The sequence below is a fragment of the Rutilus rutilus genome (genome assembly GCF_951802725.1).
Source record: "Rutilus rutilus genome assembly, chromosome: 4".
Taxonomy (NCBI): domain Eukaryota; kingdom Metazoa; phylum Chordata; class Actinopteri; order Cypriniformes; family Leuciscidae; genus Rutilus; species Rutilus rutilus.
Window position 1 is genome coordinate 27,078,687 of NC_140212.1, and position 21,605 is coordinate 27,100,291.

A 21,605-nucleotide genomic window follows, 5' to 3' on the forward strand; every position below is an offset into this window, starting at 1 on the left:
CGTAATGATTGGTTTACTTTATTAAAAGGAGCAGTTGAAACACGCACATCCCAGTCAAGTAACTTACGGGTGCTGGATCTCATATATAATGCAAGCAACAAAGCAAAGATCCGCACACCGGAGAGCTCCCATTTACAATATTTTATTAATATGTGACGTTTCGGGCCTTTCGCGGCCCTTCCTCAGGCCCGAAACGTCACACATTAATAAAATATTGTAAATGGGAGCTCTCCGGTGTGCGGATCTTTGCTTTGTTGCTTGGTTTACTTTATTAGACATGAGTAACGCATTGAATGCCATTATATAATTGCATTCATGTATTAATGCGTCAAAAAGTTGTTTTGGAATGTTGCATTTTAGGAATTCCAGTGAGGTCATGTCATGTCTAACGTTACTCTATTCGAACAAACATAAAACATTACACAACAGAACTACTATGTAAAAGCCATTCAGATGAGCATGTTTAAGCTAAAGGGTTTATTCTTTCATTAATTTGATACCCTACTCCACATAGGAAGAACAGGCATACCAACTAGTAACTGACCTGATGAAGACACATGCTGAAGCGGACTGAAACTGATTCTGAAGCGGACTGAAACTGATTCTGAAGCGAGGTTTCAAGAGGTCCTCCGAGGTTAACTAACGTCGCATGAAAATAAGCTTCTTCTGCCGTTTTATGGCGATTGGCAAACAAACGAAAAGTTTATTCGCGCCATCTACTGGGCTGTGAACGCACTGCAGTTTTTCACCACATAATTACATTGGGAAACTGTGTGGATCGCTGTAGAGGTAACATTAGGGAGGGCTCCGAGACCGGTTGCCCCGATTAGTATCACCAGAGAATTCCTGCCGAATCCATGGCATGCATGCGCTACATTTTAATATGCTCACTTTGAGACTTCAAATAATTTAGAAAATTAAAAAAAATATTTGTTTGAGAATGATAAATACTTTTATAATTATTAGTGCCAAGATGTTTGGATGCATTTTTTGGTTGGGCTCTGCCCCTCCTGCCTATACAGTTGAGCCGCGGCTGGATGCGAAGAAGTCTCGCCTGCTTCTGATTAATGTGATTAAAAAAAAGAAAGAAAAAAACCTTCGGCGGTTTAACGCACACATTTCTGTTGAGAATAAGCAAAAAGTCCAAACCAAATTGTAGCTACTTGATGGTAGTGAATGTTTGCTCGATTCCCAGCTTTAGTGAGGCTTCGCGATTCATATGCGTTAGCGACTCTGAAACAGTGAATCTTTTATTTTTGAATCGTTTCCCAGAACCCCAGCCCTTCTTCACACACACGTGCGTGGAGCAGGACAGGATAGCAGCGCGCTAAGACAGTAGGTATTTCGATTACATTTATGATCACATAAATGTTTGGTTTGTTTGTGGCTTCTATCAAATTATTATTATTATTATTTTCAAAGATGAAACGCACCAGAAGAAATATATTAAAACCAGCCAAATACAGGACGGTGGAGGAAAATGCCGAGGTCACATGTGGGAGCAGCGAGACAAGCACCGCCAACTTTTCGAAAACATATTCGACTGGGTTTCAGTGTAAGATGAGAACCTACCTTTCCCTCTATTTCTGTTTTGATAGTAATTAATTAGCTACTAACTCTGTTAACACCCGAGCTTTGTGACCAGCTAACACATATAACCTGTTATGGTTATTACACCATATTTTGACTCCTTTTAGCTCTTTAGTGCCACCTATACGTGGAATGTTTTTATTTTCACAAGTGGAAATATGTATTCATGATACAATGCATACATATTTCATTTTCATACATATTATTATTGTGCCATTCATTTGTAAGGCAAGTTTATTTTTGACAAACTACGTACAAGAACATTGCTCCAATGTAAATTGCTCCATTGCTCCTTCGCAGGGAGCTTGCTTGACAGGTGATCTGACCAATCATACTTCGCCATCCGCCATTTTGTCCGACAAAGCACTCAGGAGTCTGAGTAGGTAGATTAACATGGGAGGATTTCATAGACAGTATGGATTTGAACTTGAAAAACGAAGTGTACTGACGCCTTTCCACGGTTAAAACAACATTCCTTCTTATGTTCATTCATGTTTATTTGATGCTATTAATTAACTAGAAGGAAGAGATGATCAGTTCACGAGCAGCTTTAAAGGATTAGTTCACCTCAAAATGAAAATTTCCTAATAATTTACTCACCCCAATACCATACAAGATATCCATGTCTTTCTTTCCTCAGTGGAAGAGAATTTAAAGTCGTCATGAAATCAAATTTTACCATTCGTATTTTTATATGTAATAGTGTAGTGTTTATTATAAATGATTTATTTGTGCACTTAAAGGGTTAGTTCACCCAAAAATGAAAATTCTGTCAGTAATTACTCACCCTCATGTTGTTCCAACCATGTAAGTCTTTCGTTCATCTTCGGAACACAAATTAAGATATTTTTGATGAAATCTGAGAGCTGTCTCACTCCTCTAAGTGACTACAGTGGCTCTACATTACGTTTATCATGCGACGACAATACTTTTTGTACGGAAAAACAACAAAAATAACGACTTTATCCAACTATTAGTGTTCTTCAATGTACGGCGTCAGAGGCACAAAAAGTATTGTCGTCGCATGATAAACGTAATGTAGAGCCACTGTAGTCACTTAGACTATTTTAACGATGTTTTTAATAACTACTCTGGGACGGCGAGTTTCAGTCCCTCTGAAAGCCTATGGAGAAGTGAGACAGTTCAAATTCGTGTACCCTTATAATCTTTAATCAAATACGTTACCATTCCCTCCCCCCTCGAAATGACTTCTCTTCCGGTCAAAACTGTTTACTGTTAACAAACAGTACTTCCATATGGTATTTCTGCCAGCGCCGTCGAGCGGAAGAAGCCGGGAACTACATCATCATGCTCGACGGCGCCGGCGATCTTACAGACACATTAAAGAGCCACAAAACGGTATTTATTGTTTACATTTCTTTTAAAAAATGACCAAATTTTAAAGGTGAGACTTTGTTTAATATGTTTAATATCAAAAGTAACCTGGTCTGTCCTGTCTGTCAGCGTGTTGTCAGTCTCCTCTCTGCTCCGCAATGTATTTTTCACTGCATGAGAACATGGTGTGGCATGAGAGCAGCGTAGCTTGTCAGACATAGCGACAGTAACTAAGGGGGGCGGGTCTTTGCGAATGGTCAATTATGATTGGTCATAACGATTTAAGTGTATTAATGAAAATTTACATTACCAGAGATGATTTGATGTTGTGAAGAATGAGAAAGAAGTCAAATTATGGGTTTTCAAGAAGACATCGAAAGAGTAATAAAACTTCTAACTTTTCTCTTTTCTTTTTTTAAAGCTAAGATTTCTACTCTAAAAGCAGAGATCTCCTTGCTTAAAGATGAGTGCGATTTTTTGAAGAAGGGGATTGAAAAGATGAAGTCTGTTGTTCCAACTGCAGTGTCTCAAGTCCATACTAATCCGACAGTGTCAGATTCTTCAGGTTTGAGTTTAATGCTTCATTGTTATTGTTTTCTGTTAGAAGAACAATGTTGCTTTGGAGTAAACAAATTAATGTGGAGAATTTTACACCAGAACTAAAGTTGAAAAGCCATTACAGATGGTGGACAACCAGAATGCCTAATACCGCCGCGCCAGCTGCCGCGGCGAAATCACCGCGGCAAAAATAAACCAGCCGCATTTCAAAGTCGTTCCCAAAATGACCGCCAGGTGGCGCAAAGGGACATTGTGCAAAACAGCAGCAATTGCCGTATTTTAAAATGTAAGTGGGTTAAATATAAAACCCTAAGCCTAATAGGCATATTTTTCATAGATATAAATAGGCCTATTAGGCTACAACAGAATAGAACCAAAGATAGCCTATAATCAATTTTAGAACTGAAAAAATAGAATCAAAAGTTAAACATAGAGACGATATTAGGAGCAATGACGCTGAATATTTTTACTATTCTATTGAGGAATTAGATAAATGAAGAGCTCTCGTGAGCGATACAATTGCATAGTAATTTATAGTGATTTCAAAAGCAGTCCTTAAAAAAAATAATACATTGAGTAGTGTGGCATAATTTTTGAGAGATTACGCGGAACGCGTTTCCTGGTTTCAATGCCCTTAATGTATATAGGCTAGGCTACTGCTTTAAAAAAAATGTCATAACGCGTTTTGAGATTGTTTTGAATCAAACATTGAAGTTTAAAATGTAGTGTTTTGGCACACCAGGCCGAGTGGCGTTAGGCATTGTTCAAAAATCAGGTTTTATTCTGGCATGTTGAATTGGCGTTAGAATTTTGTTTTAGATTTATTAGATTTAGATTTTAGATTTCGTTAGATTTATTTTTCTCATAACAGCTAAAATAACTTAATATATGCCTTGTCTTAATATGACCTACTTAATATAGGCAATAGGCATATAATAGCCTATATAATAAATTAGCAAAACTTGGCCACTAAATATTTAATTTTCAATTATTTTAATTATCACAATTAAAGTTTTAATTTTATTAAATTGAACAAGCGCAACAATCAGCATTTAATCAAATATTCTAAAAGATGTATTATTAATAATAATGTTATTTCAACATAATATTTCGTTTTTTCGACATAATATGTGTGCGTGCAACAAGCAAGATGTGTATTTGTAAATCCGGTGATGCGTGCATTGATTTTTATCAATAAACAAGTGTTTTCTGACAGTGTCGACTGCAAAGATGAAGTTGACGATCGCCATATTTGTAGTGAACGCACCTAGAGAGAAATGCACATAAAGACATAATCAGAGAGTAGCCTTTTTCTTTTCGTTTTGAATTATTTCGTTTGAAGACATTTCAAGCTCTGTGTATTTTGATGTACTTTGTGTTAATATAATTTGTAGAGAATTTTTTTTAACTCAAACATTAACACTGAAATAAATGAATGAAATAAATGAAATAAATGAAACTAAATTATTGTACATTTTTTGGCACACCACGACGAGTGGCGGTGGCGCTATGCATTGTTCTAAAGCCAGGTTTTATTCTGGCATGTTGAATTAGTGTTCGACAAACACGGCGGCGCGTTCATTTGAATGAAGAGCGCTTCTCGCTCGTGTGAGCGAACACACACTGGAACGTCGCAAAGAGTGAATCGTGGCCGAGTGGTTGAACTTACGTTACGATCATTTAGATGACACGGGTTCGAATCCCGAACTAACTTGGACTACTGATATTTGTATATTAGCCTATTAATGCATTTTATAGTCTATTGTTGATGCAGAGAGATTTGTCTAGTTCTAAAACATAGTTTTTTGCTTATAGCCTATTTACAAAATAAAAATCACCATGCATTTCCATTTTACACTAAGGAACAAATATTATACAATGACTTTACTTCAGTAGCCTATAATAATTCCAATCGTAATTTCAAAAGCAGTTCTGTTAAAATTTATATATATATATATATATATATATGACGTTTAAACGACAAACAATAAAATCAGAACCAGTATTCTGTTGCGTTCATGGGGCTCGATGGTGTTTTAAGCCCCCAATGGCTCCTAACAACTAACCAACTAACCCTACCCTCAACCTTAAACCTACCCATCCCCTCGCTGCCTGGAAGGCGCCGTTGGGGGCTTAAAACACCAAGTGCCGTTGGTTCCAGTGGCAGTAATGCATCCACGGCTTTTCAAAATGTCACAAAGCGTTTTGAGATTGTTTTGAATGAAATATTTAAGTTTATAATTAGCCTAAGTGTTTTGGCACACCACGACGAGTGGCGAACTCTTTGTTTTGTTTTGCAAACTCAGCTAGCCTGTGGGGGGTTTGGAGAAGGCAATAGTTGGTCTATCGTGGGGGTGCAGGACAGAGGTGTTAATGTTCCGTCTTTCATATGGAGAGTGTCGGAGCCAGCCTGATGAGCAGGCAAAGGCTAAATTCTTTTAAGGATTAATCTCAAAATCTCCAAAAGTCCATATGTAGGCCCTATATCTTATTAAATTATAAATATTGTAGTTTTATTGATTGTATTTAAAGGTTTTCCACACACAATTTCAATTTAGCAGATACAGAGCTCTTTAATTCGCGACCCACCTCGTTTTATTGTAAGGTGAATTCAGCAAGGCATGCTTTATCTTTGAAGGAACAAAAGCTATTTGTTACAGTTTTTTCTTTCGTGATTTGTGTGGATGACACACAGCGACATATACAGTATTATCAGCTGTATGGTGTTTTTTACGCTGAAATGCTTAATTTCGAGAAAGACCCGCCGCGCGCAGTGAGGGAGACCAAACTTACAAAAAAAATATCCAGCGCGAGAGAGGCAAAGAAAAACGCCTGTTCTTAATTTATGTTGCTTTGAACTTTTTTCGTTTTGTACCGTTTTAATTTTTTAATTTAGCTGCAATTTCTTTGACAATAGAAATTTAAAATGTTGCAAGAATAAGATTCTGTGTTTCTTATTTTGCATCACAAAGGGAATAAACGATGCAACCCTGTTTAAATAAATAAACTGTCCCGACACTTTATTCGTACCTTGAAATGTGCGATGGGTTTTCAAACTTAATTTTCTTTTTCTTTTACATTTTCATTGTTTATTTTTTATTTGAAAGCAATACTGTATTGAAAGTATTTTTCTGATTTGTTCGATCTGTTTTGAAAAATGTCTTCCGTTGCTATGGCCGGGTATCACTGTCAGTCATCTCAATCTCGTGAATGATTCACACACACAAAAAAAGCGGCTCAATTGGAATGTAGCAAATTTATGTTGTAATGTACAATTGATAATTAAACAAGATGATTGACTTTAATAAACAGATGCATATTTAAGCATCAAGAACGGAAAAACATAAACACTGTCGGCTACACTGAGATTCGATCTCAGATCGTTTGAAGCTCTGAGAGGCTATTGTTAATGCATTGACCACAGAGCTATCGTCTTAATAGAATAGGTGAATAGTTATAGCCTACCACTCGGCCACGAATTTGTTTTGTTTTATTTTGTTTGAAATGGATTTTTACATGTTTTGCTTTCGTTAATGTTAACCAATTCTGTTGTAGCATAATAGGCCTATATTTTTTCCCTAAAAGTTTGTTTTATTCTCTGCCTTGTTTGTTTATATTTTTACATATTCAATCAGTCTCATTTTTGTTCAAATAATGAAAAAAAATTTTTTTTCTTTTTTTTTTACAAGATCTTGCGCCATGTTTTTTTTTTATATTTTTTATATAAACAGATAGGAAACTTACCTTTTAAAATGCCGCAGTTGCTGCTGTTTTGCCCTGTCACTTGCGCCACCCGGTATAGCCTAGTCATTTCGCGAACGACTTTGAAATTCGACTGGTTTATTTTTGCTGCGGCAGTAGCCTAGGCCTAATAGGCATTGTGGTTGATTATTTATTAAAGAATTCAATTGATAATCATAACAACATGTAAGCCTATTTAATTCTGAATATAACAAAGAATGCTTAAACCGACTAACATAGGTTAGTAACTGCAAGTCCTGAAAATGTTTTAATTTTACGGTAAATTATTTTAATTTATTTCACTGTTATGTTTCAGTTAATAAATCTACAAATTAAAATAACACGAAGTAAATGACAAGTAACCTATTGACATAGCCTTTCTAAATTATAGAAAAACTGGGCACACAATGTTAACGTGTGTCTACTTTGTTTAAATTTAATGAGTTTGAATTCGTTTAACCACAATATTTATCTTGAATTTATCTGTGACCTCAGCTCAGATTACTGCCGCGGCAGATTACGGCATAAAGAGAATAATCTGACACTTTTCAAAGTCTGTGATTACAGCGCCACTCAGCGGTAAAAGGCAGCAAATACACATCCCAATTTTGCCGCTGCGGGAACGGCGGCGGTAAAAGTCTCATTCTGGTTGTCCACCATCTGTATCTACATCTTCCTTGAGAAATAGATATGTTATCTGACGATTTAGCCTCTACACTCAAGCTGAACCCAGTGAACAGGATTTGTGGATGAATCAATCCTCTTTTCCACAAACATTGAAAGTGATAAATAAATTGGTAAACATGGTACCTGCACTTAATAAAGATGGTGAAATTTGTTCATCAAAAATTCTTGGAATGTAAAACCATTAAAAATGCAGGTTAAAAAGTATGAAAAACAGACTAATATATAATTTTTTAAACAAACAAAAGTTTCTTAATTTGACTAACTATATAGATATAACTATAGAACATGTAAAAATGAACAATGCAACAGAACACAAAATCAAATAGCCTAAAGAATTAGTTATTTTGCAGACCTCTTATTGTACCCTCGTAGTATTGGCGACTAATACTGATGTAGGTGATTTTCAGTTGAAAAAAAAAGTAAAGTGTAGTTTTAATTCTTTCTCAACAGCTTTTAAAGGGATACTTGGGATTTAGCATTAAGCTTTGTGTCAGTAGAAAACCTTTAGTATTTTCTAATTACCCTACTTTCCCCCCTCATATCCCCCTTAGATGAGAGATTTATGTATTTTTTTTGTCTGGAAAAAATCATCAGATAAAACACAACTGCTGCCTCTTTTCGTTTAAATAAAAAAATATATATATTAAACATATTCCAGGCAATATGTACATTTGTACAAATGTTGCAATAAACAACAGTGATAATCTTGTAATAAAATAAAAGTCGACCCATATCTTTTTTTGTTCAATTTCTGTTTTTTTTCAATATAGGATATAGCCATTATCAAGGTATAAGTAAACGGTACAAGAAGCTTTAAAATAAGAAATAAAGCAAACAATTCAGTCAAATATACATGTTCAGCGCTCTAGTCTAACGTTACAACAGTAAAGTTAAATAGCCTAAATATATGACATTTCACTAGCCCTCAAAACAATTGGCCAGGGAACGAATTATAGATTTACGAGACCAAAGATCGCCCGTTAGATGTACACAAGACAAATTATATCTCATGTTTAACCACTACAGAGACATCAGAGTCGGCGGCAAACGTCAGAAGGACGCTGAGTCAGAACATCAGCGACGAGCGCCCGGTGATCACCTGGATCTCACAACCTGGATCAAAATTTCACCTTTATAAATAAACCACAGATTTGAGATTTTAAACAATTACATTCTCTCCTGAAAAACTCTTAAAACTACATTTCGTGACACAATAAAGTAGCATTATATTTCAACTGTAGCCTATATTAAAAAATGGCGCTTCTAGTGTTGTCATTTCCCTTGTAGCACACGCAAGTTACAATCCTCTGTCAACCAATCAACGTCCTGCAGTGAGTCTAGCTCAACCCTTTAGTACCATACCTCTGTGCTAGGTACCCCAATGGAAGGGTACCCAAAAAGTGGTACGGTAAGGTTCGGCTTTTTGGTACCATTCTCAACTTTTGACAGTGGAAACGCAAATAAATACGTACCGTTCCGTACCGTACCACTCGGTGGAAATGAGCCATTAGATAACAGGTTCTTATTCTGTGGAGAAAGCAGAGTAGTAGGAGACAGCTGAGTAGTAGGGGTTACCATCGTCTTTTTCCCGGAGATGTCCGGCCGTCTACTCAAGATCCTCCAAAATGTCCGGGATTTGGCTTTTGCTTTTTTGCCATTCATTGTTTACATGCACACCTTTTGTTTTAATCTAATTGAATTAATTCCGATTGGTGAATCTGAATGTAGTGCTTACATGAATGCCAAGTAATCGGTTGATGTGCATTTTAGGCCTCGCGTCGTTCTCCCGCAACCCCTCACTAACATAATGAATGGAGACTGTAGAATGCAAAAGTCGAAGACCGGACATTTTGGGCGAACTCGAAATCCCTGTCAGATTTGTCACGGAGACCCACTAGTAGCTAGCCTTCTTGTGTTTAACTGCGCTCTCTCATCGGTAGGAGTGGCCTCCTAGGGCAGCGAAGCAAGTGCATTCTGTGAGTTGTTGTTTTTCATCCACATGAGCTAAAAATACAGTTTCTGGCTTTTCTCAGTTTAGAAGGCTCCAAATTCAAAAATAATTTGACATTTCTACTGCATAAATTACCAATTTTAAATACACATTCATCTTTCCAGAGGTGAAGTATCCCTTTAATGAATACATGTATTTTAATGTCCACTAAATTTAAGCATATTTACTGAATTGCTGTTCAACTTCAAAATTCATATTCGGCTTATGTTTAAAGTGTCCCTATTTTGCATATAAACCTGTTATACTTTATTCGACCTCTAAAAAGCAGAATAGGGACACTATTCTAAAAAAATAATCATTTATGGCCTAAACATTTCAGTGCAGATAGACTGCTTGACAACATCAGCATTAGTCCTTGTGTAACAAACTAATAGGCTATTATCCAACCACAATTTGTATCTTTTTCTCCAATATTTAAATGTGATTGCATATGCGCTTTAACGTGGACTGAGAGTCAGCTTCAATCAGGGTCAACAGGATAAGACAGAGAGAAACTCTGGTTCTGTTTGCACACTGAAAACTTCTGTCAAATCATGATAAAGAAACGTATTTTCTACTAATGCCACTTAAAGTAATAGTTTGCTAAAGAGGTTTTTTCTCTATATATAATGCAGAACAGCAAGACTCGTGGGATTCCACCAGCTCCTCATCATCAGATTCCTCGGTGAAAGCGAAGAAAAAGAAGAAGCAAAAAAAGAAGAAACCAAGGAAGAGCAACAAAAAAAGGGGGAAAAAATAATGTTATAATTTATCATCATGTCTATATCATTTAAAATGAAAAGTTCACAATCTGTTTTGAAGTTGTTTGTCAAATAAAGTTTATGACAAAAAGGATAATATATTTTGTGTGTGTGTATGTATATATATATATATATACAGCACCTTGTGTACCCTACAACTACGCAGACATTATAATTACTCTGTAACTACGTGAAACAAGGGGGTAACAAGTGTCACTTTAATTTACAGCCCGCAGATGTTGTAATTACTCTGTAACTACGTGAAACAAGGGGGTAACAAGTGCCACTTTAATTTACAGCCCGCAGATGTTGTAATTACTCTGTAACTACGTGAAACAAGGGGGTAACAAGTGCCACTTTAATTTACAGCCCGTAGATGTTGTAATTACTCTGTAACTACGTGAAACAAGGGGGTAACAAGTGCCACTTTAATTTACAGCCCGTAGATGTTGTAATTACTCTGTAACTACGTGAAACAAGGGGGTAACAAGTGCCACTTTAATTTACAGCCCGTAGATGTTGGAATTACTCTGTAACTACGTGAAACAAGGGGGTAACAAGTGCCACTTTAATTTACAGCCCGTAGATGTTGTAATTACTCTGTAACTACGTGAAACAAGGGGGTAACAAGTGCCACTTTAATTTACAGCCCGTAGATGTTGTAATTACTCTGTAACTACGTGAAACAAGGGGGTAACAAGTGCCACTTTAATTTACAGCCCGTAGATGTTGGAATTACTCTGTAACTACGTGAAACAAGGGGGTAACAAGTGCCACTTTAATTTACAGCCCGTAGATGTTGGAATTACTCTGTAACTACGTGAAACAAGGGGGTAACAACCCAGCTAACAAAAAGACGTCCCTAGAACGTCCCTGAACGTCCTCTGCGAACGTCCTCTGGACGTCTTCGTGTAGGGTTCTTTAAACGTTAGCAGGACGTCGCGTGGGACGTTCGCAGGACGTCGCGGGGGACTTTCGCAGGACGTTTGCAGGACCGTCGTGCGACGTCCCCAGGGACCTTCGTGGGACGTTTGGAAAACATTCGGGGACCTTTACAGAACGTACATTAGAAGTCCTTTTAACATCCTTTTTTTATTTTATTTTACTTCTGGCTAACCAAAGAAAACAGACACGTTGTAAGGAACAAAGTATTTATTTGAACAATTGTAAAGGTGTTGTGCTCTTTCCGTGTGTGTGTGTGTGTGTGTGTGTGTGTGTGTGTGTGTCTTCAAACGCGTTGGCAATTCTTCCCCCTGGCATCTAAAACAACAAAATTAACACATTCAGTAGTGTTATGATTTTATATGTATATATATGAATATGTGAAATATAACGTCGTCTCATTTCAGCAACATTTAGCAGCTAACGTTAGTTTCGTAGTGTTAGCATAACGGTTAGCAGTGGTACACGGCGGACAACTTCAGCAAACGTTTTAAAAAGTCAAATTTTCATAATATGTAATGATGTATAGTGGTTACATTAACTAATGTATACTAATCTAAAAATTAAAAATACCTTTTAGACAGACGAAAGGGAAAACACAAGGCCGCGTCTGAGGAGGACTGTCAACTGTCACTACAGCTGAGCGTTGCCATGGATACATGGATACATGCTGCATGCATAATGAATGACGTCACTCGCTTAGGTGCATTTGATCGTAACTTGCTGGTGTGTTATGGAAGGCATATTCTGCCAAAATTATAGTGTGTAGCTATATGACACTTTTTTTTTTGTTTAAGTGCAATAATTAGAATAATATTTTTCCTAAAATAACTTATTTTGAATAAAACCAGTCCTTCGATCGCCCTGACCAACATTTTTACAGGTAGCCTAAATTAGGATACATTTGTCTTACCTGTGTTATTTTCCACTTTCTTTCCAGCATGTGCTTTTCCATTCTTCGCATTTTCCTTGGCTGCATTCATCATGTGAAGTCAATGCATTATTTTAGAGCTCCTGAGATTCAACCTTATTTTCTTCATGCGGAATAATAAATTGTAGGCTATTCAATTGAATCAATTCTCATGTTTTTGATGTTTAAATTATATTGGCTGAAAACAGACTCGTGATCTTTAATTTGTGATAGAAGTTATAAGTAACATGAAAGTTATTATCTTAACATTACAATTAAAACACTAACATTTTTAACATTAACTTAATTTTACAATTAATTTAAATAATATTTTTACTATAGTTTATTTTCAGTTATAAAACTATAACCTCAAAACCATGTTTTTTAGATAAAATCCATTATCACAGTTAATTTAATGGATAAACAAATCCCCTTTTAAATCCAAATGGGTTTATATTTTAGTTTAATCATTAATGTGTCTGAGTTGCAAGATGTCCGGTCTAATGATAAAAATCAAAGGCGTGGGCGACTGGATTGTGTGTTGTCATGGAAATGGCATGTGAGGGAGACGTTCGCAAACTGGCACGGATAAATGTCCTCAGAACATCCATCAGCGAACGTTCCAAAGCGGACCAGATGCGGACGTCCTCCGAAGGTCCGCTCGGGAACGTTCCAAAGCGGACCAAATGCGGACGTCCCCCGAAGGTCCGCTCGGGAACGTTCCAAAGCGGACCAAATGCGGACGTCCCCCGAAGGTCCGCTCGGGAACGTTACAAAGCGGACCAAATGCGGACGTCCCCCGAAGGTCCGCTCGGGAACGTTACAAAGCGGACCAAATGCTCGGGAACGTTACAAAGCGGACCTAATGCGGACCTAAGAGGACGTTCGAAACGTCCGGGGGACGTCCCCTGTTTGCTGGGAAGTGCCACTTCAATTTACAGCCCGCAGATGTTGTAATTACTCTGTAACTACGTGAAACAAGGGGGTAACAAGTTGGACTTACACTATAACAACACAAAACAATGGTATATTTACACAGTAACTATGAAAATAGTTATAGTTTTTCTTGCCTTGTTTTCATCATAGTTGCCTTGCCTATTTTTAATTTTGCTTGATGACCCAACAAAATCCTGTACTCCTGTTTTTATTTCTTAAGGTAAGTAACCTATATTGAAAATTCTAAATAAAACCATAGCAGAAACTCATTCCTCTGAATTTCAAGTTTTGTTGTTCAGTAATCTCCATCATGCATCATGAAATGAATACCTAAAATACCTAGGCCTAAACATATATTTGAATACCTATGTATTATTCCAAAAAGATATGCTTTATGATTATGATTGAATGAAGACCCAGTGCACTTTACAACCATATCAGAGGTGTCTTCTGAATCATCACAGTTTGCAGAATCCACTTGGATGATGCGACGGCAGCCATGATACTACGACGCCAGTGCAATCACCACACACCAGCTATATGTGGAGAGGAGTGTGATCGAGCCAATTCAGTGAATGTGTGTTCTCACTAAATTGCTCTCAAATATAAGATTGTTGTTTTGCATGTAGCTTGTAGGCCATATCAGGTAGGCCTAATATTAAAATAGTTAGCCTGAAGTTATGAATTATTTACTGTATAAATCATTTGTAATTTTCCACGTTTTTAGCATTTAGGTCATACATTTAATATTAAAATAGTTAGCCCTTAGTTATAAAATAGGCCTACTGCATATTATTTGTATTTTTCTTGGTTGTTACCCCTTTATTCCCCAAATATTATAACTTGTTCCCTTATAATTACACGTACGTACTTTATAAGTACACTATAATTACCGAAAGGTACACTGTAAATTCGGTGTACTTAAGCAGTACTGTTCCTGGTTGTTACCCCTTTATTCCCCTAATATTATAAATTGTTCCCTTATAATTACACGTACGTACTTTATAAGTACACTATAATTACCGAAAGGTACGCTGTAATTTCGGCGTAATTACGCAGTACTTTCCGGGCTGTAATCTAAAGCGTTACCCAATATTCTATACAAATGTCTTCCTTTCTTAAATGCGCCCTTTACAAGCTCGTTGAATTAAAGGTTGCGTTTACACTTGGCATTAACATGCGACCTGCATCCATATGTTGTCCACATACACATTGAACAGACAAGTGTAAACGCGCTTCGGATCGGAATGTAATCTCAGTGTAATGTAAACTCAATCCAGCCATCATGTCGGCATTCACAGGTGGACGTCATACAAAACCCCGCTCACTGTCATTATTCCCCCTCCTCTCTCCAGGAATTGCTGCACGTAGCTGTGTGGTTTTGCGATTTTGAGGTTTGGAGGATACATACAAATAAATAAATAAAAACACATGCATATAAATCAATAAATCATATACAGTGTACTATTTTCATAATCTACATTAAAGAGCCTAAGCCCCCACACAAAGTAGTCTGCTTTGACTCTTTCTGTATGTGGCCTCAATTTACCTGCTCAATTCTGTTTTGTTGTCTTGGTGCACTTCAGGGTTCTTATAAGATTAAAGCAAAACAACATTCTGCTCCACAAATTCATAAGAACTTGTTTTTCTTCATGTTACAATTTAATGAAGAAAACCGACCTGCATGACAAACACTCCACAGCTGTACAACAACTATGTTTCTATGCATGCTCTGCTCTGCATAAGCCACTCGCCTTACCTGTCGTACAAAATTAAAATATCAAGTAAAGGATAATGTACATCCAGTCGGTTGTTATCTCAGAATAAACCCCGAAAGGGGTTTGAAACGACGACGTGAAACAGCTTCTTGCCACATAAGTAAATAATTAGACGCGATATTTAAATTAGGTCTTAAATTTCGCCACATAAATAATTATGGGAATAAGAGATATTAATTTGAGATTAAACTTTTTACATCGTACCTGATTGTATCTTATAATCCAGTGTACAAACAATAGTCACAAAATGTGATTTTTGCCAATTTTTCATTCGGTAAATGGGAGTTCAAAATGTAGACAGCTAGCTTGGACCACTTTGATTTCCTTTTCCCATGTCATGTCTAACAAATGCCTTAACTCTTTGATTTCTGCCACCAGCCTCTGCCCAAAGGTCATTTTCTCTTTTTTACATTCCCCTTTTTAAATCTGGCTATGATGCCCACAGCAGTCTGTACACAGTAGGTGCTTTCTCCAGAAAATTACTGAGAATATAGTAGTGAAATACAATATATTGATATGATTCTACAGTTTATTTTATTAACCCTAGAATGCATAAAGGGGGTCAAAATGACCCTGTGTCAAACTGTCATTCCCAATTTTACAGTTGAGCAGTGGATCCTAAATTTCCGAATGTCCAGAGAGATGTTTCAGAACATCTGTTGCCGTCTGAAGCCAGCGTCGGAGAAAACACACAAACTATCGTCTGTCCTGACACAGAGAACAGAAGTGTCACACATCTGTTTGGAGTTGGCATTTCAACTGCATGTGACAGCGTAAAAGACTTCTGCTCCTCTGTTGAAAACATCCTGTTGCGTGAAGTAATTCCCATACCATATGAAGAGAAGCAGAAAGACCTGTCCCTTTTAGAGATGCATGGATCATGTCTAAAGTCACCGAATCCGCTGTTAAAAATAAATCATCCACGCAAACCTATGATTTTCTCTGATTTAGATATCCGCATCCGATTATCAAATTACAATTATTAAAATTCTCAATGTTAAGCCTGATGATATGGTAATATATTACATTGAACTAGCAGTGCATTATCATTTATTTAAAGTAAAAGTTATTTTTCCTTAACAACCTAAACAGCTTTAATTTTGACTGCGAGGCAGAGAGTGACAGCGATGAGGACCTTCCCTCAAACCTTGAAGCTCTTGACAACATTGAAGGTGAAGAGACTTCATCCACAACACCAGTCCATGTTTTACCCATGTCAAATAAGGCAGATGAGGTAAATTACTGGTATTTTACAAATAAAGCTGAACTGTAATGTGTATAGGCATATGAATTGACTATAGCATTTAAATTAAATTCAGGTTAAATATATTTCTGTGCTTGGAGGACCAAACTATGGGGAAGCTTGCATAATGAGGAAAAAATGCTTCCTCAGAAGTGTGGTCACAGTACAGTCTCGAAGGAAGGGGAAGAGGAGACTTTAAAAACTTTCTGTTTATCGAGTTCCACTAAGAAAAAAAATGAACAGAAGGGAGCATTAAAGTGACATTCTACATGATTGGTAATACAAAATGGATGAATACCTTGTTTGTTGAAATGTACTTGTTCATCTCAAAAAGCTTAACTTGTACTGTAAACATTTTAGGGGCAATATTGAAATCACAGCCTGGGTCCACCAGTATGGATGCTGAGAGCCATATTGCAGAGACCCTTAAACACGCACCAGGCCAGGTTAGGAGAACGGCTAATGTAAGGATTTGGCAAAGTATTATTTGTGACTGTTCTAAAACCATGTGGCCTCTTGGCCAGTTAGATTTGATATTTCTCCTTTTTTCTATGAATGGGAAGACAATAGAAGAACACAAACTGTTAGGAAACACAGCATAGGGGACATGCATCCATTTATGGTCACACATGTGACACCAAAGTGTGACAAAAGGCTAGGAGAAATCCATAACACATAAGTGTTATTGTGCAGGATATTTTAGCTGCTTGTGTTTTGCAAAACTTGTCTTCAGGACCCATTACTGGAGTCTATGAGGACCATCCTTTTGGATGCCCCAGAGATCGGGATGAAAATGAATAAAAGAACAGAAGGTGAGTACACTTACACAGTGTTGGGGAGTAACGGAATACATGTACTGGTGTTATGTATTCAGAATACAAATTATGAGTAACTGTATTCCATTACAGTTACAATTTAAATAGTTGGTATTTAGAATACAGTTACATTGTTGAAATCAATGGATTACATGAGGATACTTCTCTGTTTCACAATCTCTAAATAAAGTTTATTCAATATCTAAAAATAAATTAAGGCAACTTCATGCATTTCCCAGAAGCCCCAATATGAAAACGAAAAAATGCGCGGTTTGCGTGATCAGTCACATGGAGTCGGAAGATGAGCAGTGGGAGCTAGAGGTAGAGATGGAGCCGGAACAACAGAGCCAGGGCAAGAATGTGTTTATATCTTGGAAATTTAAACAGCATCTCACATTAAAGAAAGAGGGAGAACGAAATATAACTGTGCAATGCAACCTCTGCTTACCAGCAACCAACCTCCTTTCAGCGTCCAAAGACTCCACCTCCAACCTGAAGAAGCATCTTAAAGTAAGTAATTTTTTTTCTTTAAATTAGCCTGATTTAGTCGTCTGCTGTAGTTTTACTGGTCACCTTGCTATTTTATAGTTGTATCAGGAAGCTACCAGGGCTGTAACGATATGCAATATGATATGAAACCGAAATCACGACGACACTCAGATCGACGAACTGTGTTTCCATTACAGATTTGCGCAAAACTTTTGCGATTTTTTTCTAAATGTCGACAAAAAAACGATTTCGAAATGACGATGTTTCCATTAACCGATGTTATGAGACTAAAACTTCATTTTTTCCTCTCGCAATAAGTAAAATCATTCCAAAAACCATGGCAACGGACGTTGGTAGGTACTATATCCCAGCCACTGCACTAGCCATTATTATTAATCGAAGGAGATGTATGTGTGTTTTCAAAGCATTAATGGTAAGGAACGACCCTTATTATAACTTACTTGTGAGAGACACTTTCGCCACATTGTGGCATTTATTTGAGGTTTAGAATCCATTATTCCTGTAATTCTTTTGTCTTTTATGAATTTAATAAAGATCTCTGTCTCGTATTCTGTCCAAACACACCGCGTCGTCTACGTCAGGTGACTGTAAATGAAATATTTCTTTTTCGAATTGCCTGAAAAACCACCTTATGCGAGCGTAAACCCATTTTTGCGAAATTAACGTCTTTCCATTGGGCGTATTTTCAATTCGCAATTTCAATTTGCGCAATTTGAAGGGTAATGGAAACGTGTGTCGCGGTGTGAGAAGGCAGAACCGTCCAGATCCAATGCTACCACATCTTTAAATTACTAATAGTATAATTATAAAATACGTAGATGTACACCACAAAACTAGTTGAGGATAAATTCTTTAAAATTGGGCATTTCCAGCGTTATGGGCGTGACATTTGCAGTCAAAACTTGAAATATAAATTCTCAGAAAATGCATTTAATACCAATATATTGAGACGTCTATGTATATATCCATACTCCCTTAATAAAGGTGTCCAGACATTAGAAAAATATATGTCTACGCATGCGTTTTATATTTAATATGCGTGACACAAAAAAATCTTTAACTTTTAGGTGGCAAAATATTTTTAGTAGCCTACTTATGTGAATTACACTGCACAAACCAAAAGTAATACTACCTACCGGATGAAGAAGGGTTGGCTCTCCACAGAACATAAAATTTTCATTTTAGTTCGCATTTATGAGGAAAAAACAATGTTACGGACGTGACGGTTCTCCGACGTGACCGCTCTGAAAGCAGCACTAAAGACTGCTTTACTTTCACAGAGACCTCAAACAGACAGCACAAAGCCTTTCTTTAAAGTGAATATCGTTTTGTATTAATTGTATCTTAATTTTAATCAATGTTTCATCAACAAATTTCCTGGATTTAATAAATAAGTAAATATAGCATACTCATACCACTTGGCTAGCAATATGGGTTCAGGATAGTGCTAAAACAATTTCAGTGTTATTAATTTGTGCTCTTTCTGTCTTTCTTTATTTTAGAGGAAGCATTCCAGTGTCTTGCATAGAGCAGAAATGGCATCAGATGATGGTGGTGAACAAAGTGCCATGCCCACCCCACCTCCTCTCAAACAAGCAACACTCAGCAGCACCTCAATCACCCAAAGTAAAGTAAACTCCTTGGTTCTTGAGTTCATAATTGCAGATGTGCAGCCCTTTTCCTTAGTGGAGAATGCCTCATTCCGTGAGATGATTGCAGGAATTGGTGGGGGTAGGACACCCATGTGCAGAAAAACATTGATGCAGCGCATTGAAAGGGGATCTCAAAATATGAAGGAGGCAATTACTGAAACTCTTCAGGATGTTCAAACCGTGTGCACAACAGCAGATATATGGACGGCTCATCATAGGAGTTTCATGGGAATCACGTGTCATTGGATTGAGCCAGAGACATTAGATCGAAAGTCTGCTGCGTTGGCATGTGAAAGGATAAGGGGCCGCCACACCTATGATGTCATTGCTGCCAAAGTTAGTCAGATTCATGCAGAATTCCAGATCCAAGGCAAAGTCAGTGCCACAGTCACTGACAATGGTAGCAATTTCGTTAAGGCATTCAATGAATATGGAGGCTGTGAAATGGATGATGAGATGGATAGCACAGATGATGTGCAGTTTTCTGATGTCTCTGCAGTTCTTCAGGAAGAGCAAGAGGAAGAGGAGCTAAACTTTTTTTTGCCACCTCACCATCGATGTGCCGCGCATACTTTGAATCTTGTTGCCACGACTGATCATGACAAAGCTGCCTCACAGGGTGTTTCTCGAAAATTATACAGATGTAAATGTAAATGACGCATGTTCTTCATTCATATTTTCAACCAACAAAATGTCGCGGCTCTCTGTTCCTCTTTTAAAATGAATGCGCTGTGGATATCTTCTATAACAGACGCGATGGCGGAATCTACACATGATGTTTCATAAACAAAGTTCGGGAGGAGCACGTACAAATAATCAATCCAATATCAACTTGTCATCGAACAATACCATGTCTAACGTTACCCTATCAGCATGAGGAAGCATATTCACTCTGTCAACTTACCTAACACTCCTTGACAGTTTTTCAGCATCCCTCCACCACCCCGAATCCTCACTCTTGTCTTGGCTTGTTCTCTCACAACCTGGAATACGGGGGAGTATGGCTACCGAGCCCACAGCCCTCTCCTCGGACAGCACGTCATATACGCATTTATTCTATCTGACTTATTTGTGTGAACTCGTGAAATCTCATATACGCATTTATTCTATCTGACTTATTTGTAAGTGTGAACTCGTGAAATCTCAATTCTCCAGCGGCAGTCATCTTTGTTGTAAACTAATTCAACCCAAGCGCTCTTTGATGACGTGGGTGATTACGTAACCGCAGATCATCTGTCCATCATCGATTAAAGCCCGCCCTGGCAATTTGATTGGCTCGGCCTTCTGGGAGCCGAGCATAATTACTCCTCAACGGATCGAGTCCAGACCGAACTTCCCGACCAAAAAATGTTGTGGGCGGGGTTCGGGCTGGCACCCAGGCTAAGGCTGCACACTGCTCCACTGCCCTTTCTGTCCTCAGTACAAGGGGGACTATGCCAGAGCCATCTAAAGACGGTGGTGCATCATGGAGGTATGTTTTAGATAGATAGTTAAGCCTTTGTTGTCTCCAGAGTGGAGAAATTCATCTTTGGGAAGTGAGAGTCTGGCACGGGTACACATAAAATCATGTTTACACAATATAAACAAAACACACACCCACACATAGACATGCATACACAGAGAGATTCCCCTCCCCATTACAAGTACATATCATATAAAATAGCCCCATGATAAGTATTCAAGTAACGCACAGTCCACAATCTGCATCACAATCACAATCTTCTATTGCACACTGCCTCATTACCTCATGTATTGCACACAGCCTACAACATATATTGCATCCTACCCTATATCATGGCCTTCCTTTAAATATTGTCCCATCAGTATAGTAAATAAATAAATGAATGCAGACACTCCTAAACACACACACAGACCACATACCCCTCCACCAATTACGCATCATAAGATTCTCCCCATCTATTTTATGCACAATCCACAAATCTGCATCACTTAATCAGAAGATCATAAAGTTATAAAAAGTGTTTGTCCTATATTGCACACTGACTCATGTATTGTACACAGCCTGTCGCATTTATTGCACTATGCCCTGTATCATGGCCTTCTATGAAATCTTCTATTGATTGGTTATAAAATTACAAAAATAATGTTATTAGTGATGAAGTTACTGATGGTCAGCTGTCTTTGCCATATTTGCCA

The 21,605-nt window shown here is 37.5% G+C and overlaps 1 long non-coding RNA gene across 1 annotated transcript; it reads left to right on the forward strand.

Moving 5' to 3' along the window:
* The first annotated feature begins 1,428 nt into the window (after nucleotides 1-1,428).
* On the forward strand, nucleotides 1,429-10,648 carry LOC311288872. The gene is made up of 3 exons (XR_014627035.1): nucleotides 1,429-1,555; nucleotides 3,347-3,490; nucleotides 10,537-10,648. It is a non-coding gene; the product is annotated as an uncharacterized lncRNA (long non-coding RNA).
* Nucleotides 10,649-21,605: the final 10,957 nt, after the last annotated feature.